Genomic DNA, 27,535 nt, shown 5'->3' with positions numbered 1-27,535 from the left:
CTGAAAACCACATATTTTCCCACTTGCAATTATGTATTGAGCACAGACGATGCAACAAATTATGTGACATTTTAGCAGGTTTTTAAAGAGCCTAAAGCGGTCTGGATGCGACGGGTGCACGAGGCGGCGGGTGCATGAGGCCCTGTCATCTCCGCCGCAGCTACGTTTTTTACACAGAGAATTATGTAGGAACTTGCTTTAATAAGATCAAATTTTACCAGTTTGTCGCCGTCTATAACAAGATCCCATGTTCGCCGCTCCCAAACGGACAATAAAATCCATCTGAACTTTGTCGTTGCAGTTTAACAGCCTGATTCATAGAGTTATCAAGCCAGAATCAAATTTAAATGCAACGCTCGTAAAAAATCTAACAGTCATCCGCGCCGCTAAACAACAACTTATGAATGCTCATTTTTCGATAAAGCTTTGATAAAACAAAAGGTTCTGCTTGATTAAAACGGGAAAAATGTCATTTACAATTATCAAATTCTTACATTAAATAGCCTTTTTTGTCTTGGCCGCCGCCGACAGGAGCGACATTGGCGAGCTGTTCATATTTTGCATATCCCCAAGTCCCCGCTGTAATTATTATTCAGTAGATGCACTGTTTGGCACAAGGACAAAAGTTAACATAATTTATGCAAGGCCGTCATCAATTTTTTGAGAAACGGCCCGGGCCTTTTCTTGGTGCTTTTAACTAAATAGATCGACTGGCAGGACTGGACATAAAACCGCCGCTAGAACAAAGAAAGGTTTATTTATATCTAGTGTGCGTTCTATGTGATATATCAGTGTTCAAGTTCAGCATACACTCTACTAATATGGTAAAGCTGACAAAATGTAAGGATCAGTTCATTTTAAATCATTCAAATGCAAAGAAATCTGAAAATCACGCATGGATTTCTGTTTAATTATACAACAGAAGTCAAGTTGGAATAGTTTGTGCTTTCTGAGTTCCACAGGATCTAAACCGGGTTTATAAAAGTACAATTGCAGGTCTTAACTAGGACTTGCAGGTCTAACAGTAACATTTTCACCAAGAAATGACCAACAGGAAGACCAAAATTGGATAAAATTCACTAAATAAACTGATTATTTTAACTGTGCTGTCTCCCTTTTGAAATTGTTTTATATTATTTGACTGATATAAACAATAAAAGATGAAATGTGGTACAAATTGTTCATAGTAGCAGCAGATATTTGAATTTTCATGGTTTTAACTAGACGGATCTAGTTCCACTTCGGCCATACAGCACAATCACTGCTTGACCAAAGAAAACTTTAACGTTGGACGATATTAGACACTTACTCCTTAAGGATTTTGTACATTGCATTGGTCTTTTTCAATGAAATTAGCTCGAGATGAGCCGTTGTGGACACGTCCCCGTGGACAGACAGACCCATAGTTATTTTTGCAGCGCATGGCTCACAGGAGGAGAGTCCACTGAGAACTGCAGGTAGAGGGACGCTGCCGTGCGTTTCCCGGGAGACGGGGTGCTATATTTACTTTAATGGAAAAGAGCTCGGCTTATATACATCACCTCCCTGCCAGTAATTTATCCCACTGTTTTATTACCTGCTGGTTTTGGCTGCACATTGTTGTCACTTTGCATCATCAAAAGTTTACATGCATTTTGTGATCCACTTGTGAAGTCATATCCCACAGCCATTTTTGTGATAAATAGTCACATTTTCACCAGTGGTTTTGAAACCTTCCGTACCGAATTTCTCCCGATAAATGTATTTATGAGTATAAAAAAGAACTGGGCTTGAATGAGAGACTAAATGCCTTTTCCTATGTATTTTGAAGACCATTTTGTTCAGAGTTGTTTCTCTGTCATGGTTAAAAAAGATTATCTGACGAAGGCAATAACTTCATAATCAATGACAAGAACATTAAAAAGGAAAAAAAAGAAAGAATCAAAAAGACACAAAAATGAAAAGGACATTAAAAAAAGGACCAAAAAATCTAAAAGATACACGAATGAAAAGGGCATTAAAAGAGGAAAAAAAAAATCAAAAATACATAAAAATGAAAAGAACATAAAAAAGGGCCGAAAAAAAATAAAAAAAGACATCAAAATGAAAAGGACATAAAAAAGGAAGAAAAAAAAAATCAAAAATAAAAAAAAATTAAAAGAACATAAAAAAGGGCCAAAAAAAAAAGACAAATGAAAAGGACATAAAAAAGGATAAAACAAAATCAAAAACATACAAAGATGAAAAGAACATAAAAAAGGACAAAACAAAATCAAAAACATACAAAAATGAAAAGGACATAAAAAAAGGACACAAAAAAAAATCTAAAATACATAAAAATTAAAAGAACATAAAAAAGGGCCAAAAGAAAAGGACACAAAAAAGGATAAAACAAAATCAAAAACATACAAAGATGAAAAGAACATAAAAAGGACAAAACAAAATAAAAAACATACAAAAATGAAAAGGACATAAAAAAGGACCAAAAAAATCAAAAATACATAGAAATTAAAAGAACATAAAAAAGGGCTAAAAGAAATAAAAAAAGACACAAAAATAAGGAGGACAGGCGATTCAATACAACTATTTAATCTATTTAACTGGTCTACGTCTACTGCTAAACCAGACCAATTTAAGTCTGAGTAATAACTCCCAATAACCAAACCATCACTTGAGAAACAATGATATTCAGACCTAAAACCCAGACCTCAGACGGGGTCACCATAACGACTCATCTTCCACAAAGTCCAAAGTCACTTGTTATTGTTCATCTTGAAGTGAAGCCCACTAAAAATACACTTGCGAATTCAGCCTCCTCCATCACTGTCCGTGCAAATGGCCTGGTAGGAGCCGTAACAAATGGTCAGGCGCCGCGCTGACAACACAACGTACGACCAACCGTAAGTGGGATATCGGGCGGGAGCGACGGATAAACGTTATTACGCGATAAATATGGATGTATTCAAATCCAGAAGCTCCAGGAGTCATAGTCGAGCGGGAGAACGCCAGGGAGAACGAGATCAGATTCAGACAACTTTATTTATCGCCAGGGGAAATTCATCGGAGCAGCAACAAATCATGTAACAAACGTATACGTATTTTAAATCAATACAAATTAGATGTGGAATAAGTCTATCTGTCCTTTTCCCTCAATAATCCCATTCACCCAGAGAATACACTAACCCGACATCCTTCTTCTACCCGTAAAGACAATTTCAACAGTTTTATGGTTAATAAAGAGAGCAGTAATTATTATAAAACATTTCAAGGAGCTATTAACATGCCATCCCTTTTATTATAATTCAAGTCCAGACTACTTTTTTAACTGACCCCTGGAGACTCCCTACGACGGAGCTTTGGGGGATTCAAAGTTCAGGTCCCGACCCTTTTGGTTTGTTTTCACTATTTCTGTTTCTGAAAGGTGTTGATTGTGTGTTATCAATGCAGATGTCACGGTTGACTGCATTATGGATCGGCTGTGCTCATGCAAACTTTTTTATTCCTGCATTCTGATCTATTGAAGGAAAATAACGGTACGTCAAATTATGGCTGCACAATTCGGGGAAAAATGTCTACGATTTTAACGACAAGTATGTTCACATTTTTACATCCAGGAGAAAAAGTCTGAAAAAGCCTATGAATTGACAAACTGATGTACTGTATGTTTGTATTGATCTAAACTACAGGGTTAGCAGTTTATATGCAGAATGAGACTGTTTTTTTTTTCTTTTTTTTTTTCCGTTTGTGGAGGAAATCATGGCTCTTCAAAAATTACAGCCTTTGCAGTTTTCCAATTTGCTCCATTCAAATGACAATTTTGATTGCAGAACATGTCTGTGGACACAACACACACTTTCTTATTCCTTCCTATTAAATCCTGTCCATCACATTGAAGGTTTTGGGCTATCATGGTAGAGCCAAATACTAATAAAACGTCATATCAACAGCACGGGGAATCATTGAAATCGTGTCTGGATTGTGCCCCTGAAAACGTTTTAAATATAATCCCCTCAACATGTTCTTGTTAAGGGGGCAAGTTCTAATAGAGCCAATTAATGCTTTAATGAAATGATCGTTATCCCTGTTTTGTGTGTTTGCCCATCTCCAAGCTCACTTCTTAAAGTCATTTGGAGCCATATGGTGCCTTGGTACTCTTGTACAAACTGCAGTCATCTCGGTGTTAAGTGCTTCATTTATCACACGAGCATGAGGGCTATTGTATTTATAAATGATTTAACAGAAGGCCACGGCACACTGTAGACAGGGCATAATGTGCATAATTAAGTAGTTCAACACACACAAAGACTGTTTTCACGCCTCTGTTTCTCCAATTTCAAAGTATGTATCAGAATAAGTGCTTAATGAGTACTTTTATGTATTTTCTGTTGTTACAAATCTTGTTATATTTCAATAAAGCAATAGTAGCAACCTTGGTTTTGCCACAATAGTAGCAGCAGTAGTGGGATTAGAACGTTTTACTTATACATTTCCGAGAGTTTGCACGAATGCAGCATTTTTTAAGGGATTCTTTATTAGACTGGAGAGTATAGCGTGAAATGAGGATGAGAGAGAGGGAAGGACATTGCAGCAAATTGTCAAGAGCCAGAATGAAACTCTCGGCGCTGCAGGTTGCTCACATGGAACATATGCGTGCTAACCACACTGCCTTTTCAATGGGGAGTTAGCGTTAGCCTCCAAACATTGCAAACTATGAAAAACCATGCTTATTTTGGCAACTGAAAAGCACTCAGCGACGCGTGAGTGGCACAGGAGCATTAGAAAACATGTGGAAGTGTTTTATGTAGATTGTTAGCGTTTTTCTGGACAATAATGCACCAAAAACATGTTTTTTTACACAAAACACTACAAATCCTACAGAAATAAGTGAACATTTGAAGTTAGATATTGATAGTTATTACTCGCAAATGTGACGAACATACAATGTGCAATGGCAACACAGGTAGTTATTTATTTGCATTCATTCATTTTCTACCGCTTGTTCCCTTTCGGCGTCGCGGGGGACTGGAGCCTATCCCAGTGACTTTGGGCCTTAGGCGGGGTACATCCTGGACAGTGGCCAACTTGTCGCAGGGCCAACACAGAGACATAGTTCACTCTCACATTCATTCACTAGAGCCAATTTAGAGTCTTGGATGTCTTTGGACGGTGGGAGGAAGCCGTAGAACCTGTAGAGAACCCACGGTAACACGGGGAGGATATGCAGACTCCACCCAGAGAGATCATGTGATGTTGGTCTGGTCCGGGAATCAAACCCATGATCTCCTTTTTGGGTACCAGGCTGTGTGTGCAGCTGTTTTAAACAAATCACTTTTGGAAAGGTCTACAGAGATCACCAATCAGGAGCGTTCTGTATCAGCAACTTGTAATTTTACATCACAAATATTCATTCATTCATTCATTTTCTACCGCTTGTTCCCGTTCAGGGTCGCGGGTGACTGGAGCCTATCCCAGTGACTTTGGGCCTTACAATCATAGATTATAGAGTTATGTTAATAATTCAGTCATATCAACATAAAATAATAATCCTAATCGTAATAAAGACATTCAAGAGTTATGATATAATGAGTCGTTTCTTATTTAATGTTGATGATTAGCGGAACTAAAAGTTTGTGCTGTTTTAGTTTTAAACAGTTCTATTCTCACAGTTGAGGTGCAGTTTTAGTCTCATTATAGCAGCTTTCACCTTGGTACAGATGTCCTCCACGTCTTGCTGTGTATTTTCCCTCAGCGGTCCATCTCGTCTGAAGTCTTACTCTGCGTTTGGACATTGTCCGTCAGAGTGCTGAGTGGAGGTATGCGGCGTACGGCAACACAGATGTGCATTCAGGCCACTCACACTCTGTTTAAGTGGAAACGTGAGCCAGGCCTGCAGCCCTCAGAGTTAATAAGGGTGCCCTGGTGTTAAATGTGTGGGTCACGCTGTCCGTGGGCGCTCTGTGAATGAAGACATATTTGGAGTTTGGCATGCTGATTTAAGCACAGCTGCACACTCACACATGTGTTTGCTCTGAAATAACTGGTGTGACTGCGGGCCTACTTTTTACAAAAAACTTTTGGCTGCTTTGTACTTGAATTTAGGTGGAAATTGATATTGGTAAAAGCATATGTACACCCTTTAAATCAGGCATGTCCAAACTACAGCCCGGGGGCCAAATGCGGCCCTTAGACACATTTTTGTTGGCCCTCCTGCTTCCTGCTAAGTTGATCCAAACAACAAGAAGCAGTAGGTTTTACTGTATCGATGATCACTTACGGTTTCACTGACCAATAAACCAATAAAAATGGCAAAACATAGCTTTATAGGGATACTTAATTAAAAATTCATTACATGGTTTCGCAACAGCCAAATTTTGAGTCAAGGAGTTGGCTCCACAAACTTCTGGCAGTTATTCCCGTAACCACTCAGCCCTGCATCTTTCCGCCATCTCTGGAAACATTAACATAATTGAAGAAGAAACAATATAATACCACATTAATTGCTCTGTCAAAAATACCTGAAGCATTATGCGAGGGGCATTAAATTGAAACAAATTTTCATAAAACTGCCATCAAGTTTCCCCAGCACTTAAACCTGACCGAATGCTTACAGTGCACATTTATGCATGACCTGCCTGCAGCGCACCTCATTTTCCCACAATCCTTTCGGAGCCATTTGAATTTTTAAGGCGTCGTCAAAGAAAGTGGCAGCATCAGCGCGCCGGGCAGCAATGACTGAAATGCGTTATGAGTTATCGGTGCCATTTGCGGTGAGCATCAGTGCGTGGTTATCACTGAGGTGTGCTCCAAATCTGAATAATGATTGGAAGGGGCAGGGCAGACAGGGGGGAGGACATTTCCACTTAACACCTGCCCTTTTACGGAGCGGCGGCGGGATGAGACGCCAGACCTGCAGGGAAATGTGTGAAATATCATGCGTCAGATTTGAAAAACAGAATGAATTTAGTTTGGTGTTTATAACTCTCGGTGTGGAATGGCAAAAAGCGCAAAGAGGGATGCAGCAGTGTAACGAAGGAAAGTACAATCTCCTTAAACCTTATTTGACTTCATATGCTGAATAAGTAATAAGGAAAAAAGGAAAACAAGCAAACAAACAAACATTTTGGAGAGTTTTACATTTTTATTTCAAAGACAGTGCGGTAGAAGTGCAATTTTAGTAGTAGTACTAGTTGTAGGTGGTGTTTTAGTAGTAGTAGTAGTAGTAATTGGATTAGGAGTAGTAGATGGAGAAGTAAGAGAAGTATTTGGAGTAATAGGAGCAGTTTTAATTGTAGCAATACAATTTCTATGCTTTTATTTTCTATGCTCTGCAACGCTGCAAGTCGAGCACATTGAATTTACCTTTTGAAAGTGATTTATTCAATTGCAGCTTCGTGACATTATCTCTGTTTGAATTATTGCAGATTTATTGTAGCACAGAAATGCCATTGGTCTTCTGTCGATTTCCCCCAAAAGCTTTTTGATTACAGCAGCTCTAAAATTCTTAATTAAAATGATCGTTAAGTATCTTTATGCCCTGATTTTTCTGTATCCAATCTGTGCTGCTATTATTACTCTTGATGTGCATTAGCCTTTCCGTACCTCTTTTCCTCCATTACGGCCAAATCACTGCAAAACCCCTAAATCGCTAGTGTCCTTCTGTCCAAGTCATCTCTATTTTGGGGGTCAACCATGTCCGTAAGAACGTGTCAAATTGCCACAATGATTGGACGCTATATACATCTTTTGCCTTTGGATTTTGTGCTCTAAACAGGAGTGCAGCCTCGTACATCCTGCCACCATCAATCACGCCAAAGACTTGGAGAGGGTTGTAATGCGTCAAAAGATGAAAGCCATGATTCTCCCTGATAGCGCTGTTAAAATTCTGGCTCCTAAGTAGACATCATCGCAATGTGGTGGAGCTGGAGGCAATATTATAAGCAAAAAAATAAAATAAAAAATCATCCACCTCGCCAATGATTTCCTGTTTACATGCACACGCTGGGGCAGGATGATGAATGCATGAGAAACACGCTGAGCATTTTAATTAAGGGAGAGCAAATATATGGAAATGATCAATTTTTGGTGTTTCGAAACTGAGGTTCAGATATTGATGTTTCAATTGGAATTTTGAAATTGAGCCAAATTTAAAATTGCTCAATGTTAGTTTTCTGGTCTATTATCATTATATTATTACTTTGCCAGGAATTTTCCACAGTACGGCATTAAAATGGGTCTATATTCAATTTCAGGCATTTTTATTATAACCTGTTGCATCACCTGGAGCTTTAATTTTTTCATTTTTTTCTGCCATTCTGTAAATAATTCCAGGCTAAAAATCTCCTTAGGGCAAAGAAGGTTCCGGGCCCTCCACCAGAAAAGTTCTTAAATCTTAAATCACCAGCTATTCTCTAAAGACACACATAAAATCCTGTTGAAATACCCAAGATGTATAGACTATGCCGCTGTAAAGTATATTTTGAATAGATGTTTTACCAATTACACAATGTTTTTGCACATTCCGTTCTGGCTTGATCACACCTCTCATTTTCCAATCTGTGTTTGGAAACATCCATCAAGTTCAATGATGCTTCTCCAAATCAAGATGGCAGCATAATGTGAGGCTGAAAGCTTGCTCTGGTCTGGGTGTGCTCTGCTCTGTGTCTATCAGAGGGAACCACAATTATCCAAATTTATGATTTGTGTGCACGCCAAGTTCCCTTGCTATGACCAATTTGGTAATTTATGGCATGCGGACGACACTGTTGACTGTAATGTAAAATCCGAGCCCCTCCCTGATTAGAAAATGAACATAATAGCTTACGCAGATAGAGATGAAGTAGTGCCAGCCGGAGGCATCAGCTGTGTACTTTGGACGTGTGTCAGAAAAAGTCCCCCCACCCCAAAAACCTCTCCAAGGCAGACTCCCCTCCGTGCCCAAACCAACTGCTCAAAAAACCTCATGCCAGACTGGTGGAGAGTCCCGGGGACCCCTGTCTGAGTCCTGTCCAAATGAAAAGAAAATCTCTGGCATGGAAACAGACTCCCAAGGGCTCCAGATATAGAAGCAAAAGAGGAAAAAACTCGGTGGTCACAGAAGGGTAGGAATTTGTGGGGTATGGGGATAGGATTTCAGAGTTTGCTTTTAAGGTGGTCCCCCCCGCACTCTCGACGGCCTGTTGCGAAGGCTGAATAGCATTCCAGTGTCGGATTGTTACAGACCTGAATTGAAGGTAACGAGAGAGGAAAGGATGGAGAGGGTCGGAAAGTCTCCTGCTGGACGTGTGGAGCAGTGGACGCTGACAGGACTCCCCAGAACAGGAGTTTCAACCGAACTGTCGGGGTTTTGTGGGTCAGGGCTCGGACGATTTCAAACTCAATTTCAAAACTAAGAATAAGGCTCGATGTTCAATGCCAATTTTGATTGTTGGTAACATAACTATAACGTCACCATATTCTAGTGCTGCGATAGCTCAATACTAGGATTTTGTACAAAGTAGTGCCTGGTATCAATTTCTGTACAACCCTAGAGGCGTTACTATCAGGCTTTTAATAGAGACCCATCTTCACGTATTTTGGACGGGGTATTTTAAATATGGACGGGCATTTTCGAGAGCAGGGACGGCCATTTTATTAAATAAATCTTAGAAAAAAAAGGGAATATTATCATTAAATCGGGCCGGGAAGCATTTGACAATAGTCCACCATTACAGCTGACTGTTTACAAGTGAAAATGTGCATACTGCGCGCTGATTGGTCGACGAAATTTGTGTGCTTGGCTCTGATTGGCTGCCGAGCCGAAGCTACTCGTTTTTTTCGCCTAGTCGGCCCCCGTACCCCCGGACGAAATCATTTGGATGGGGTGTTTTCAAATCCTATCTAAAAACCTGCTTACTATTACTATTACTATTATTATATTATTATATTATTATACTTTTACTATTGTCACCAATGTAAAGCTTAATGTATTTGAATATCTGCTCAAATATGCTTGTAATGTGTTGTTTAGTGTAGTAAAAAAGTGAGTTCCATATCATCCATGCTATACATAATTGGCTGTTTTCACATGAACATGAAGAAGCATATTGTTGTTGTTGTTGTTGTTATAATGCACCAAAGCGCGTTATTTGTTGCATACCAAGTCCCAAAACAGATAAAACAATCATCTTTGAATCGACATCACCGATTGGGAAAACACTTACTCACTCACAGACCCCCGCTGCATTGATATCTTCCATATTGATTCAGAAAAGGCCGATGGCATCAACCAACACTCCGTTAGCCTGTCTCCGTCAACGGGCCGGCAATCTCATTAACGGACTGCGCTCGGTCGGGTCGGGTCTGCAAAATCTCTGTGTGTTTTTTTTTGGGGGGGGGGTTGCAGAACTAACTCTGGAAAGTCAAACACAATTACCGACTTCCCCCGAGTTGGTCCGGGGCCCGTGGAGAAGGGCACAGAGCTGTTTGTGGCTGGATGAATAACATTACACCAGAGGGCAATTAGGCCTTGCACCCGGGTCACACGTCCTGATGGTGCTAAGCTATTTCAATTAAAGAGTGTTTTAGTTCGCCAGTGGAGGCAGGATTGAGTCAGTCGGGGTCAGGAATGCGCCGATGAATGACAAACAATAACAATACGTACTTAATTCAGGAGAGGAGCTGGAGGCGCACTTTGTATTTCTCGCAAGATTGTACGGTCTGTTTCTTTACTAAGAGTCAGTATAGACCCGAAGTAGGGCTTGTAAGTATTGATAGTGCAATATTGGCTGGTTTCTGACAGAAATGCACTGTTTTTTTAATTAAAATGTAGAAAAAGGCATATTTTATTCATGGTTTTCCATAAAAGTCTGTCTAAATGAGCCTTTATTTTGTCTTGTTTTGTCTTTGTTACGTTTTTTATTTTGACAGAGTGTGACAAATACTTTAAGGCATGAACGCATTTATTTTAACATAACAGAGATTATCGTGTCAAAAAGAGGATTCAAATGTAATATATTGTAAAATGTGCGCACGTTTTAAGTGATGCAGATGTTGTTTTTCTTTTTGACTTTATTATATAGTTTATCATTGTTCATTGTTTTATGTCGCACCGAATCACCAAAGCAAGTTCCTGTGTTTGTGAGTTCTGTTCGTGAATTCTCTTTTCTGATTCTGATTTCTGAGCTAAACAAACTGATCTTGGCTGGGATTTGAACCCTGGAACTTCTTGCTGTGTTAATGACAGAACGATGGCAAGAAAGTCCATCTTCTCTTGCTGTTGAGACTTAACTGTCTAAGGTACAACAATTAAGGCATTTACTGACAGAAAGTCCAATGAAATTCAGTGGCACATCTTCTTTCCTCTTTGACACCTACAGGCAGACATTTCGACAAAATCTAAAATGTCTTAACACCTGCTTTTGTTCAGCAAACTTTACCTTGTTGATTGATCGTAAGTCGCCCAAACCTTAAATAATCCAAGTCGGCCCGGACCAAAAGGAGAAAAACTGAGTTTTAGCTTTTTCCCCAAATTTGTAATTTTCTTTGTTTTGCAGAATGTTGAAGTTGGAGTCAAGAAGTAGCCACTCCATGTATCATAACTGTATTGGCAGCATTAAAAGCATACATTAAGCCGTTAAAGATCACTAGTTTTCAGCCTTCTCTGTTGGGACTTTTGGGGGTGTTACTTGGACCACAGAAGCAGGCTGTGTTGTTGTAGTCAGCCAATGGGCTGAGAGCAGATGGCTACTTAGGCAGGGCAGGCACGCCCTGGTTGTTTGCGTGCATGCTGCGTTGAAGATGGACATATCGACTTCTACAAAAAAGCCCCAAACAAAGCGAAAGTCTGCCAGGACCACCTATATCATCGGAGGGAATGAAGTTTGCAGAAATACTTCCCAGTTCCTCATGACGTATCACCTGTGAATTATGTTTATCGACAAATGCAATAAACCCTACTCTGATTCTGATTCTTTGATGCTATTCAGGGCCTTTTGTAACCCAAGTATTTCCATTTTAATATAGTAACTTCTAATTTTGATTCAAGTCCTAATGAAAATAACACTACATCAATAACAACACTACTCTTGAGTCTTTAGTGACAGCTGTAGGGGGAAGGTGCTGTCAGTGTAACAGGGGGAGGGCTTATGTCAATGAGATGCAAATGAGCCCCCCCTGTGACTTTGAGCCCCATTTTCTAAGTAAATGCATGTGAGAGTTGTATACATTCAAATGACCTCAACTTATATATCATATTATTAGATCTACATGAGTGAGACAATAATTCAAAATGTCTCCAGGGAGACTTGTGGCTGGTTTATCCACGGTTAGTCACATATACTGTCCAATTTGTCTCATAGACTAAACCCCAAATGTCACATCCCTCCTTTAGCTGTTACATGTGTCGCTGTGTGCGCTCTCCATCGGCTGCCCGCTGTACTTTGACATTCGCTAACCATCCCCGGACCATTATGTGGCCAGCTTCACCCCCGGAGACCTCCGCTTTTAGATTTCAAAAAGGTCCAACCCAAACACACATCCTAGCGCTCGGACCACGGACTCACGAGGGGCCAAGGTCAGAGGAATGCAACGTGCGTGCTTCCTTACGGCGCGCGAGGAAAAACACGGGCCGCGGTCGTGCTGTGTCCGCCCATCCGCGCCAAAACAGCCAGTGCGCTTCATCCTTCCTCCCATTTCAGGCGTAAGAAGTCATTTCCCCTTCGGCTCGTGTACAGCAAAGATGGAACAAGTCTCTGTTCCTTCTGCACTGTTGAGTCCTTGATCCCTTGGTGTTAATTTACTTCATTAAAATCCCCTGAGTTTGCAGATTTGCACTCTGTACCCAAGTCTTTAATGGTTTAATTAGAATTAGTCAGCATCTAGTGAAATTAAGTCGGTCCTAAATGACTTCTTAGAAATTAGCAAAGTGTGAGGGTGCATGTAGACACTTGGTTGATTAGCTAGTTACAGTATCTAAGGAAATTGTCGTAATTTGGTTGCTTTTTGGCCAGGCCCAGTCAATCAAAATGTTAGTTTTGGTGTGTGGATGGAAGAAATAAGATCAGATATGTCATTTTATGTTCTCAATTATTGCACAAGCTGATTATACTTCCAACCACAAGGGATAAGGAGCCATTTAAGCAGAGTTTTTGCCTCTATTACCACCTAAAACTCTGGTAGTAAGCAAATAAATGTGTTTACTATTGTAGTGTTTTGTCAGTTATTCATATCACACGCTGTTCTTTATTCTTCAACATTCCTCAGGCTGTAAAATGTACTTCAAAGAGTAATTTTTAGTACAAATACAATTAACTTTCACTCCACTACACTACAATTCACTGCAGGGAACGCTCAAAAAGGAAAAAGAAGAAGGAGAGAAATAAAAAGGAACCTGTAAAATCTTGAAATGCAGCAGGCAGTTGAACAGAGGTGACTATGACCCAAGGCGTCGGAGCTATCTCATCAGGTTTTCAGATCCCTGGTCAGACTGGGCACCTCCAGACCTGCCGTGATTTGTCAGAGCGGCGACCACTTGCCTTGACAGGAGAGAGAAAGCAGGGGGAGAGAGGGAAGGGGAGGGAGGAGGAGGCGAGCTGCTCTTTGTCCACAGACAGACCCTAAAGGACGTTTGCCTCAAACACCATTTTAGACTGGGCTGAGCACTGGGAGACGAATTACAGGTCCCAAACTTCTTTTTATGACGCTAGGAAAAACAAAATATTGATGTAAAAATGTTGATATTTTGTTATAGAAAGGGAATTCTGTCTGAAATTGCTGTTTGTCGATTTGTGGAATGTATGTGTGAACCTTGTCGACTCTTTTGCAGGTTAAAACGTTTTCTGACCTTTTTTTTCCTGAATTTAGACCTATTTTTTTTTATCAATCTTTTCTCAAAATGTTTCTTTTTAGACGTAGTTCTTGCCCATGAGCACTTTTAGAATACTAACGTGGAGCAGACGCTGACAGGGAGCATTCAACAGACCGGCCTTGTAGCAGCTCATGCGGTTACATTTCTGCAAACACGAAACAAAAAAAGTCAACATTTTAACGCAGTTGTTACATTCCTTTTGCTTTTTGAACTTGAAAGCCGAGAGGCCACTGTGGGAAGCATCTTAATACCAGTTCACAAGTTTATTCTTGCCTTGCTAATCGATCACTCCGATGCCGGGAGGTCATGACAGGAAACACTCTCTTGCATCGTGGCCTGCGTTTTCCAGAGGTCAGCACGACACCCCTAGAGTTGCCTGCAAAGTAATTCACTGCCCTGACCTTTGACCTCTGCGTCAACACTGTTTGGGTCATTATTTACATTCAAACACGGCCGTGGTTCTTGACTATGCGGGTGAAGAGGGCAATTTTTCAAGCTTTTTCAAACGTTGCCTTTGTTGTTGACTCCAAATACGAGGCCGAAAAAACTGAAAAAGCTTTTAAGAACACAAAATACAACCAAATAAGGCTATTTAGTTGCAGCTTTAGACATATCAGGTTGCTTTCTACAAACGTTTCCAGTCGAGTCAAAAGTTCATCGTCTGAGTGGTGTGACTCGTCGGAGTCGATGATACCGTCATTGCATTAGTCTCATTGTATTGAGTCGTGGTGAAATCGTCTGAACTCTACTATGCATTATGAAAGGGTGTCGCTTTGAAACTGTGTCACCCTTTGCCCTGTTTACTTATGTATTACCTTCAATAAATGATTAAACTTCCTGGTGCGAGGAATGACGATTGAAAATTGCCACAGAAGTCTTCCGAGTTCACGTTTCCCCCCTCGGCCGCCCTCTCGTCTTTCTCTTTTTCTCTGTTAATGGACAGCACTTCTGAAAAAAAAAAAGAAAAAAAAAAAGAGCCTCTTTCATTTATATGTATGAAGCGAGCATTTAGCCGACATTGATGGACACATGCAAATCCACCTGCCTCGCTTTCAAAGGACGGTGAATTCTTTATTATTGCCTCGGCCTCTCCCATACTTAGCGCTCTAATTGAGCCGTGAGTGCTGTCCAGGTGGAAACTATTTTGAAATCCCAGCGGTCTTGACCACCGTTGACTCGCCGTGTGACTCTCATTTCCAGACCATTTACAACTTATTTTTTTGCATCGCTAACACTGGCGACACCACCACATTGCAATTTGTCCTATCAAAACACAGACATTGCCACGTTAAATGAACTCAGTATCAATTGCATGTCAAGAGCTGTTAAATCCAGACAAACACGGCACCAACGAAGATTATTATTGCAAGATTTTCAATTACAGACATTTTTGACATGATGAAAACTGCTTTAAAATACCATAAACTTTACCATGGACGTTTTGAGTCATTTAAATCTGGTTTATCTTGTGTGATTAGAGCTGAATCTAAGCTACCTTTATAGGGTTGTGTCAATTTCTCACAACAAACAAAACGCTTTTAAAATACAGACGCTAAAAAGAAAAACTAGAATAGATATTGAGCATGGGTGACAAATGAATTCGAAGTTGTATTTAATTCCCCAAGGATGTTATTCATGTTTTAAGATCCCAAAACAGACAATACAAGCTCGAATTAACATAATTTGGTGCATCTTGTATGATTCATAGAACAGTAAAATGTCATTGCATTTCACTAGCCAAGTGTGTTATTCACGTTTTAAGATTTTCATTACTTCCCGTGCTCTCGGCTCAGCATCTAATAATGATATTGAAATCCATGCGCCATTTGGGATCAGCGTTATTGACATTCGAATTTGCTGTAGCTGGCGGTTCGCATGGCTCCGTCGGAATCGCTGCCGTTGTTCCGACTTATGCGCTCGGCGTTCTTGTTCCCCTCCCTTTCTTTTTTCCTAAACCTAGCTGCAAATTATGCAAATGATCGGGTGGTTTGAGGGTACAAAATGAATGGAAATTGAGACCTGGAAAAGTCCAAAACATGAAATATATGAGTGTGTTTATGAAGCAGATGCCCTCTAAACATGGGTCACCAACGATGAGGTATGCCGGGAAATTGGATCTGTAATTAGAACAATGGCCTGGATGGGCATTGTTACAGCCAGGTGTAAACAGGCAAAGCTTGTCCTGTGTTGTTGGTGCTCATAGTGTTGTTGCTTGCCCCGTAGTTAATGGCCTTTCAAATTGGCTTTGGAACACATGGCTTGCTCAAAATGTCCACCATCAAACCATCAGCGCTTCAAGAATTGACCATAAAACCTACCGCTGTGCCATTGACGCGTGGTTTTTTCAACACCTCCATCCATCATAGCCATAACTCTGCCAATAATGTCGACCCACATTGTATGTAAGATGGCTTTTGTCAGCATAAAACATTGGGAATAGATTGGCGACTGCAGAAATCAATATCTATTGGACAGAAGGATTTACCTTGGAGGCAAATGTACTAACACCTATTTACTTTATTTTATCTTGTATATCATGGCATTTTATATTTGAGTTAGCATTTTCTTTTTCATTCATGATAGATTTATTGGTATTGCACAACTCTTATCCAAATAGCAAGCCAGTTACACCATAATGACTTCCTGTGTTTGTTGCTGTTGTGCAACGATTGGTCGTTGCTGGTGATAAATGACCGACAGGTGAGAGTTGCCCTAGTAACCAGCCCACCTGAGCCACACTCGATAGAAACGGCGTTGCCATAGCCTCTTGCATAACACTGCAAATCGTGACCTTCAAGTCGCACAACTTCATCCTCTTCATCCGCTCATCACTTGATCAGTTCGATGACTCATTTATCGAGAAAATCACGCTTTGTCTTTCTCTCTCCCTCTCCTTCCTTTCTACCCATTACACCGTCTCATACCATCTTCCCCCCACCCCTGCTTTGTCCGAGATCCATTTGTGCTGCGTTCGGAAATATATGCTGAGAGAGCAAAGATAGAAAAATGGATAGCGCCAAAGCTTTGCATTATAATGGAGCGGCGCCGTCACCAGATTCGCCGCGGCTTTGTACCGCGCATCCATCTGCATTCATTCTCCAGATCGGCCTGGGCGCTTGGGCGCTCCCCTGGTAGAATGTAACCAGTCCCCATGCCTGTGTACTGGTAAATATTTGCAATGGTGATTTGTTTGGAGAGCAGCTTTCCTTTTATAGCACATGCTAAGTAATTTCCTCTAATGGCCTGTACTGCTTTTGTCTCGGCGTCAAAAGGTGCGTTGCATCTTAAGGGTTTGCAACAATTTGTGTGTCGAGCGGTGGAAAGCTTGTGATGGACCCATTATTTAACCCAAGCCATCAGTCACACTCAACAACCCTATCATAAGGGCCCATTCGGTAACTGCGGCGGGCTAAAGTTAGCGCTATTATCTGCCTGTCAGTGGCTAGCTGTGTTGGGGTCCCTCGTGGAAAACCAATTGTATGAGTGAATGCCTTGCTGCCCGCCTTGTCGAGCTCCAGGGATGCACATATTGCCTTGAAAGACCGCTTTCCCATTCTGTCCTCATACCTTTCCGCTTACATTAGACCGATGTTGCTTTGATACTTCTTGTAATATGTGTTTGCTGTAGAACACGGTCAAGAAACAGAACATTTCACAACAAAACATTTCTATTCTTGCTGAAGATCTCATATACATATTTATAATACCGTATTTTCCGGACTATAAGTTGCACCTTTTTTCATAGTTTTGGCCGGGGTGCGATACTTATACTTAAACTTATACTATATATTTATACTCCGGAGCGACTTATATGTGATATTTTTTGTTATTTTCACACCGCATTTCATACTCTAGTGCAAGTTATACATGTTTTTTTCTTTTCTATTATGTATCTTTTGGTTGGTGCGACTTATACTCCAGCGCGACTTATAGTCCAGAAAATACGGTACTTATAATGAGAGATGGAATATTTTATTTATCTCTGGAAATGTCTACCGAAAAACATATTTAGTGGAAGAAGTAAACTTTTAACAATATTTTAAAAGCAAGTGCTATTAGTTTCCAAATGTTAATATTTGTTCAGATGTATTTACCCTTCCTTTAAAAAAACAAATGTATCAGATAATACTAAAAGCAAAATTGGATGTGTTATCTTATACATAGCACCAAACATTGCCTTGAAACCTTATATTTTTCATTTCCTTTTGATGTGGGCAATACATAATAAGGCAATAACCATATGTAAAATGAGAATGAGTAGATTGTTTATATCAAAAACTGGAGTAATAAGAAATGTACACTGTAAAAATCTGATTATTTATTTTTGTCTTTATCACACATCCCTTTTTGCCCCTTTCAGATGTCATTAGACTGTTCTGACAGTTTGACCTTGCTTGGCATTATAACATTGACCACTCGAAAGGCTCGGAAGCTCAACCAAGTGTAGAAAATCATCTTTAACTGCGGAGAAGAAAGGGCCGTCTTGGTTTTAATCATCTCATCTCCTCAAATTTCCAAGTGAGTGCTCATCAATCAGGCCGTATGCAGACAGCGTGCTTGATTAATATGCATTCCATGACTAAGGCTCATTTGCATATGCACACTGTCTGTCTGGCAAAAAATTACCCAGACACCTCCTCAGCGTTACCGCGATAAGCATCTGGACATGCGGGAGTTGAAAGTGCGAGATGTCAGTACTTAACCCGGAAGCATGATACTTCTTCATTACCCTCGCTACAGTATATATGACACTGTGTGTGTGTGTGTGTGTGTGTGTGTGAGACAGTGGGTGTGGCTTTAAACGGGCGCAACGTGTAACATCATACTTACCATAGATACGATTGTGGATCTAGTTACGCTATTGTTTAGGTTGTGCAGTACAAATCCACGTGGGATTAATGGGAATTGTCTGGAGCTTCTGAGGCATGAAAGGAAGACGTTTGCCCCAAGTGGAGATGTGTGTCTTACCCACAGTTGATGTAACTTTTCTGGTGGCGAGGAATGTTATTTAAGTCTATTTTTCAATGGTTTATTTCCGTAATGGTTTTTTGATGGCTTTTGTCGAGCTGTACGTTTGAATTTCCCCATTTTGGGACAAATAAAGGTTCTTTTATCTTGCTATCGTGCCTGGATTCTTACTACAATATGGCATTAAATGTGTATATCTTGCGTTCACTCAATTATAGGTGCTTCAATTTAAAATAAACACAAACAAATGGGCTGCCGCTCCTCAGATCTGACCTAACTTGCTTGATTTTGTAAAAGGTTTAATACAATACTGTGGAACATGATCATATTGCAGCCCATAATTGGTACACAGAGTTATGTAACATTTAGATTCAAGAGAGAACCACATCTAACAATGCTCAGATTAAAGAGTCAGTCACAATCTGTTGGCCGCTTGAACAATAAATACATGGTGCCATTGAATCGTATGTAAATATGCAATTGTTTATTTAAGCAAAGAAGCGTATGTAAAAGACATGTAAATCAATTGTTTGAACAAAGTAGAGCGAGCGCAGTTTTTACTACCGTTTCTGTATCGTATTGTGTGCAAAAAACACGCTGGATAAAAGTGTTAAGATTAAAACGAAAATAGCACTATAAAAAGATAGTTAAAAACAAAACAAACATCACCTTTTATTCTTTTGTTTTGCAAATGGAAATTTGTCGTCACCTTTCCAGATGGTGTTATCCCTAATAAGAGTGAATTATAACTTTTATAACTATTTCTTTTGCACTTAAACGCTCCTTTTTGATAGTAGAAAATCTGATTGCGATACAAACACAACCACACTTGCCTGAAAATAATGAGATAAACAAGGAAACGCTTTCAATTCAACCCTTGAACTAAAATGTAAAAAAATCATAATACAAAAATAAAAAGGGTTAAAAGGAAACAATTCTCCTGGCAACAAATGTTTTACTTAAAAACAAATCATTTGCTACTTGTCACCATAGAAATGCTATTGCTTCACTTGGAATGTTCAACAGTGTGACCACTGGGCCAAGTTACGGGTCAGATCTGTGGAGAGCCAAGGCTGCTCACTGCAAGTATGCATGATAAATATATTAATATATTAATAATAAACATAATACTGTCATATTCATGTGCAATTACTGTCGTACTCACATGCAATAATGTCACATTCATAACTGATGAAAATAGAGTGTTTATTTTACCATTATTATTAGTATTATCTTGTTTTACACTAGCTGTTTTTATTTTATTTGATCTTTATTTTTCCCCTCCATTCCTTATTAGGAAATGAGAGGTTCTGTCTATAGCAGTTTTTTGTTTATAAGAGTTTTTCTATTAAGAGAGTTTTTTAAAATTTTCTATAAGTTATCTGTCCTTTTCCTCTGTATCTAATGCGTTGCAACAATGGAATTTCCCCATGTGTGGACAATAATGGAATATCTCATCTTATCTTAAAGGTAATTTTCAGCAATAATAAACTGTATTTGAATACAAGCTATTGATAGATATTTAATGCCATATAGTGGAACAAACCATGGCAAAGCATTAACATCTCCATGGAGACGAGCAGGTTTTGCACCCTTCACCAGAAAGTTTACACCCTTAACTATTGATTTACTGTGTGAAAGCACTTAAAGTTCCTCGCTTGCTGTTTCTCTTACAGTTCTCTCTTTTTTTTTACATCAACAAGCAATAGAAAAGTCAATTAATTACAACTGCCAGGTTTGATCTGGGCCCACTCCGCACTGACGGGAAGCAAAACAAATCCAACTCTGGTGATTGGAAGTTGAAAAGATTTTTCGTGCGAGGTGGTAATGAAGAAACGGTCTTTTTGATGCAGCGGTTGTCTCCAAATGTTGGCCAGCTTATCTGAGGGAGTTATCCCGAATCCCCATCCGAAGAGGTACCCTTGAAACGCCAGTGCCATAATGTATCATACGACTCCTTCTGGAATACAAGACAAGTTGGCACCGTCGAACTCCACGGATCCGTCTCTTTTTTCACTGAACTATCTCCAAACCCTCTGCTTTGGCTCATGAATATGTATGTTTTATGCCGCGTTCATTTTAAATTGCCGGTGGCACTTTTTACCTAAGCAAATTAACACCTATGATGGGGGAAAAGCGTTTTTGTCATTTCAAAGTAACACCTGTTTTAGAGCAATTGCCACTTTATTGCCTTAATGTGTGAATTTGTAACCTTAATTATTGTTTTTGCGCACGGAAACAAATAAATAGTTTGTCTTTATGCTGTAATTTTGGAGTAGTTTTTAGACGACGTTGTAACGGGAAAATGTCACGTCATTCTATCTATGTTGTTATTGCTTACGGGTGATATATGGGCCCCTGATAAAGGTGGTCCGGCCCCTCTGTGTCGGGGGTCGGGTCAACTCCGAATGAAATAAGCTCGATTCCTTAGGCCTTGATGGTTGTTCTATCTCTTTCGGAGCTGATTTGATTGTGATGTTGTGTATTGTTATTGTTCTGGAGGATGAGGGACAGAGACCTTTGTTTGGGACTGTGATATTTACTGTGCATGAGTAATAAAGATCCACCTTTTGAGAAAGACAAACTCTGCTCAATTTCATGATTTCTCGGTAAAAGTCACAAAATCTTTATGCTGACAATGTTAATTGATTTGAACATTAATTTTGAATTGAAGAAACAGCGCAAGAAACAGAAATTTTCTGTTTCTTGCGCTGTTTCTTCAAATCCTTTTTTGTGTGTGATTCATACTTTGTTAATAATTGTCTTTCCAATTACATTCACCTCAGATGTTACGTCCAGTTATTCTGACAAGAACTCTCACTTGAGTGGTATTATATGTATGTTATGTGTATGTTTATGTATTAGTGCCCACTAAAGCATAATACGTATCATGGACAGGTGCCAAAACCTCTAGTCCAGGGGTGTCCAAACTTTTTTCACCAAGGGCCGCATTTTGAAACTTATACGGGGCAAAGGGCCACAAACAACCTGACAATATCGAATTTGTTGAATGACAAAGTGATTCATTCAAAGTTTTGCATTTGACATAGTTTTGATGCCTCAACACCTTTAATAAGACTTGGCACATTACTATTAGGTTGGTATAACATCAAAATGCTTAATCTTTCCAATTTTACAGTAAAACCTACTGCTTCTTGTTGTTTGGATCAACTTAGCAGGAAACAGGAGGGCCAACAAAAATGTGTCTAAGTGCCGCATTTGGCCCCCGGGCCGTAGTTTGGACATGCCTGCTCTAGTCCAACTTTCTCAGCATGTTGTTGTGGGGGTTGGACCTGTTTTCATACTATTTGAGTTTCAGTTTGGAGGTAAAAATAAATCACCATTATTCAGTTTCATATGGCTTGAACTGCATATGTGTCCTCCATTTGGTTCCTACCCCAGTGTTTCAAAATCACAAGACCCATAATACTTTTTCACATATATATATCTTAGTATTGTAGGTTAGTGTAATCCTGCTGGACCTTGCCCCACAATTTGAGAACCATTGCTCTCTAAAAAGCCATAATCAGTCACACTTTTGACTGATGGTGATTTGTAAGTGTATAAACTTACAACACACTCACAGATGAAGTGTAATAGTTCCCTGTGCTCAGCTTCCACAGCAGTCAGCGCCTGTCAGACAATTACAGACGCTTAAGGGGCTTAGTTTCAGCAACTTCTGCTCCAAATCTGCCTGGACACAGTGTGGAGGTAATTTAGAAAGTTTTTGCTTGGAATAATTAAGAAGGTCGCACTTCTAAACAGCGCAAATGAAGTGAGGGCGATGCAAGTGAGGAGAAGAAAAAGAGACACAGCGGCAGAGGCGTCCTATTAAAACAAGGGTTTGGAAACAGGAACGAGAGCAGTGTTTGTTTGACTTAAGGTGGGATGAGGTGCGCTCTGGGGAAGGAGGAGAGGGGGAGGGTGCTCTGGTGTAGAGACGAATCCTAGTGAGCGGGTGTGAGCGGGTGTGGACTGCACGGCTGGTGAACACAGTATCTGCATCTGTAACCAATAAGAGTCACAAGTGATCTCTGGTTTTGGTACCGGAGCCCAACGTGGAGAGATTTACACTCTTAATCCTGTTTTATTAATTGCTGAAGTGGAAGAAAAAAAATGGATACAGAAGTAGAAGAACAGAAAGCTTTAAAAAAACAACAACACTCTTAATAGAAAAACTCTTATAAACAAAACTCCTATAGACAGAACCTCTCATATTCTTAATAAGGAATAGAGGGGAAAAATAAAATAAAAATAATAATAATAGTGGCAAAGTAAACACTCTTATTTAAAGCAGTTATATGCACACAAATATGACATTATTGCGTATGAGTATAACAGTAATTGCACATTAATATGACAGTATTGCACATCGTTAAGTCAGTATTGCACATGATTAAGTCAGTATTGCACATGATTAAGTCAGTATTTCACATGATTAAGTCAGTATTGCACATGATTAAGTCAGTATTGCACATGGTTAAGTCAGTATTGCACATGATTAAGACATGGTTAAGTCAGTATTGCACATGATTAAGTCAGTATTGCACATGGTTAAGTCAGTATTGCACATGATTAAGTCAGTATTGCACATGATTAAGTCAGTATTGCACATCGTTAAGTCAGTATTGCACATGATTAAGTCAGTATTGCACATGGTTAAGTCAGTATTACACATGATTAAGTCAGTATTGCACATAAAGTGGGAGAAAAAAAATGGCCCCAGACTTTTTGGTCCGGAATGGCTCCTACCGTGATGGTGATTAAGGCCATCTAGCAATTTAGCAAGAATAGCAAAACATTGATTTGATATAAAAGATACATGTTTTAAACTACCAGGTCATATTATCAATGACGCTAAACTTATTTTTGTCATTTTTTGCCAGATTACTTATTTGGTATTCTATGGCTTCTTGTGGTAAATGTTGCACAGTTTATTGTCACACAGACCGTAATGCTTTCTTATCATTACAAGCCAATGTTATTACATCTTTAAAAACAAGAATAGGCTAAAGATGATTGCTGAACTTTTACTACGACATGAAATATAATAAGTTTAAAAAAGATACACAAAGATGACAAGAGACTAGAAAGTGAAAAGCTGTCACTAATACTGTATGGAAATAATGATAGTACTGTATAGCTAACTCATATTAAATCTCTCTCACATTTTTGACATGTCACAGTTAAAATAATATTGCAATATGTGATCATTCCTGAAATGATGGATTATTTTGTGTTGCCAATGGAGCCACTGTATCAGGTTTGAAGTCATAGTTTATTTAGTGCTGCCTGGGCTGTCAGGGCGTTTTATTAAAAGAACGGTTTACTCACAAGGATATTGCTTTGATCAAATATAGTCGTTCACATTGCGGTTTAATGTCTTCAAGCTCCTGATGTGCTGCCTGTATTAAAGAAGTGAAGGCGGCAATCGCACCTCAAACGCCAAATTTGACTCATCATCAGGCCCTAGACAGAAATAAAGAACAACATTGCCTGTCACTTCCAAAATCCTTCTTAAGTGTGGCAAAAGATACAAGAAATACATCATTCGGGTTTTGTCTGGGTACGTTTTAAGATAGCCTTTATTTGTCCACACAATGGGGAAATTCCGTGTTGCAACACAAGTAGATACAGAAGTAGAAGAACAGATAACTTATAGAAAGCTTTAAAAAAAACACTCTTAATAGAAAAAAACTCTTATAAACAGAACTCCTATAGACAGAACCTCTCATATTCTTAATGAGGAATAGAGGGAAAACATTAAATAAAATACAATAAAAATAATAATAATAGTGGCAAAGTAAACACTTTCATTTACAGCAGTATTGTGTATGAGTATAACAGTAATTGCACATGGGTATGACAGTATTGCACATGATTAAGTCAGTATTGCACAGGATTAAGTCAGTATTGCACATGATTATGTCAGTATTGCACATGGGTATGACATTATTGCACATGGGTATGACAGTATTGCTCACGATTAAGTCAGTATTGCACATGACTAAGTCAGTATTGCACATGATTAAATCAGCATTGCACATGATTATGTCAGTATTGCACATGGGTATGACAGTATTGCACATGGGTATGACAGTATTGCACATGATTATGTCAGTATTGCACATGATTAAGTCAGTATTGCACAGGGTTATGTCAATATTGCACATGGGTATGACAGTATTGTACAGGATTAAGTCAGTATTGCACATGATTAAGTCAGTATTGCACATGATTAAGTCAGTATTGTACAGGATTAAGTCAGTATTGCACAGGGTTATGTCAATATTGCACATGGGTATGACAGTATTGCACATAATTAAGTCAGTATTGCACATGATTAAATCAGTATTGCATATGATTGTCAGTATTGCACTTGGGTATGACAGTATTGCACATGATTGTCAGTATTGCACATGGGTATGACAGTATTGCACATGGGTATGACAGTTATGCACATGATTAAGTCAGTATTGCACATGATTAAGTCAGTATTGCACATGATTAAATCAGTATTGCACATGATTATGTCAGTATTGCACATGGGTATGACAATATTGCCCATGGGTATGGCAGTATTGCACATGGGTATGACAGTATTGCACATGGGTATGACAGTATTGCACATGGGTATGACAGTATACACGTGTTCAGGGCTAACAGTGTTTGTTGTTGCCAATCTAGAGAACAACAATACATTTTACCAGCCAAGACTAATTTTCTTTCTTTCTTGTTTCTGGTTCTATATAGCGATGCTTGAGATAATGTTTTTAGGAGTCAAATTATGCTCAGATCTTATCCTTTTGTCCATAACCATCATTACATATCATTTGTCTTTTCTACATGCGTACACCAAAGTTGACCTCTTTCAAAGCTCAATTTGCCTGTCCCATTCGCTTTTCTCTTAAACCCACTAATGCTTATCCCAAAAACTAGATTACTATAATCTAAAGTGTTTTGTTACGGATTAGAAACGGCATCGCAATCCATGACCGACGACGCACACCGACAATGGCAGAATTTCCGTACTGAATATGAAGCCATCTTTTGTGTTGTAATATTGATACATTCGGAGACTTCCCAGAATTCCCGCTAGCTTTGCCCCCGCTACATCCGACCTTCTGTAACCCGACCGTCCCACAGTGGAATAACCCGGGGTCGTATTAAAGGCGGTGGCCAACGCGTGTCGCACTGCAGCGTCGGGCGCGCTGGATGGTGACTGATAGTAGATTATATAGAGCTTGCACGGCCCAATCATTAAAGCTGACTTAACCTTAATATTATGATATGGGGTTTAATGGGGATAATCCAATCAGAATATATTGCGCACGCTTCCTACTTATCAACGGACAAGGGGCTGTAACATTTCATGCGCCATATTTTTTGTCTTGACATTTTTCCCCTACATGCTTAGTGATAGTAACAGCCAAAGCTAACAGAACGTAAATCTCATCGGGTTTGAGGCAGTTAATTTGAAGCTAAACAGCGATGAAATCCTTTACCCATATCTTTAATGGTTTGGCTCTTTAATTGTCGAACTTCGAATCTTTTTGGAGATAAGTCTGGGTGTTTTTATAGTATTAAAATCGGACTGTAACAATCCTGAATATAGGCAAAGTCACGTAATTTCATGGGTTAGTTACTAAATCTGAACTTGAATCAGGAATCAACAAGTCTAATTTATATAAAACTGTAAATTATGAACTACTAGTAGGCCTTTTGACTTATTGTTCAATATATGGTACAATGTAACAATAGTTTTTTGTGCTCAATAGTTATTGCGTGTCTATGGTATAGTAAAAAAGTAGTAGTTTTACTTTTTTTTTTGTATTACATGAACATTTGAGCTGTAGAAGAGGTTGACAAATGTATATATCTATGACTCATTAACGGTACAAACACATTTTTTTACATTCTCATTCTGTTATTTTATATTACACCATGTTTTTAATGAAATACTCATTATGGAAAGGGTTTACAGTGGGATTAAGCTTATTATGTCAGTGGCATAAAGTAGTTCCAATGTCGTCATTTATCGCTATATATAACCCGTCAAAATTTGTTGTCATGACGAGCCTAACAACCACTGGCACCTTATGGCTGGACATAAAAAAAAATCACTATCTTTTTCAGGATTACATGTACCAGTATAAAGACTAAAACGGCAAAGCATTTCATTTCTCGTTCGTTTCATTTGAAGTCGCCTGATCTGACGCGTGATGTCAGTCTTGCCTCGCTTCTTGTTAGACATTTTAATTGCGTGTGGCATTCTTTTACGGCTGCGCACAAAAGTTTCGCAGGTGCTAAAACTCAAACCGCGCCGTCGCGACTCGTGCCGGCTGGAGGAGGAGGACCGCTGCGATTCTTACGACAATTACCGACGGTGAAAGACGACGAGAGGTTTTCGGGCATGTTGGTTTAACGCGCTCGCAGCCCTAGCTCCTTGCCTTTCACGGCTCGGTCGGGGTGTGGTGGGGGAGTTTACACTTGGATGAGCAAAACAACAACAGAGGATCCCAAAATACATTCAGCGGTGCGCTTGATCACACCCACCAAGAGCCCTTGCATGGCTGGAGATTGAACAACTTGCTTAGTGTCACTTGACAGCAACTTGCAACCCACAAAGGCATAAGGACTGATGATAAAGCCGCCGTGCCGCCATCTGTTGTGTTGTGTTCTTTTCTGGAAAATATGCACTATTGTTCTCATAAAAAGCATGATTCACTGTGATCCCTAACGCCG

General features: G+C 39.5%; 1 protein-coding gene across 1 annotated transcript in view; it reads left to right on the top strand.

The window, feature by feature from the left end:
• LOC140371956 (adhesion G protein-coupled receptor L3) overlaps positions 1-27,535 on the top strand; it is a 271,947-nt gene that overhangs the window by 37,339 nt on the left and 207,073 nt on the right. The window lies entirely within an intron of this gene.

Source organism: Eucyclogobius newberryi, unplaced genomic scaffold (assembly GCF_026437365.1).
Source record: "Eucyclogobius newberryi isolate DKJ021-1_F unplaced genomic scaffold, fEucNew1.0.hap1 SCAF_22, whole genome shotgun sequence".
Taxonomy (NCBI): Eukaryota; Metazoa; Chordata; class Actinopteri; order Gobiiformes; family Gobiidae; genus Eucyclogobius; species Eucyclogobius newberryi.
Note: the sequence above shows the minus strand (reverse complement) of the source record. Positions and strands in the feature narration are given on the sequence as shown.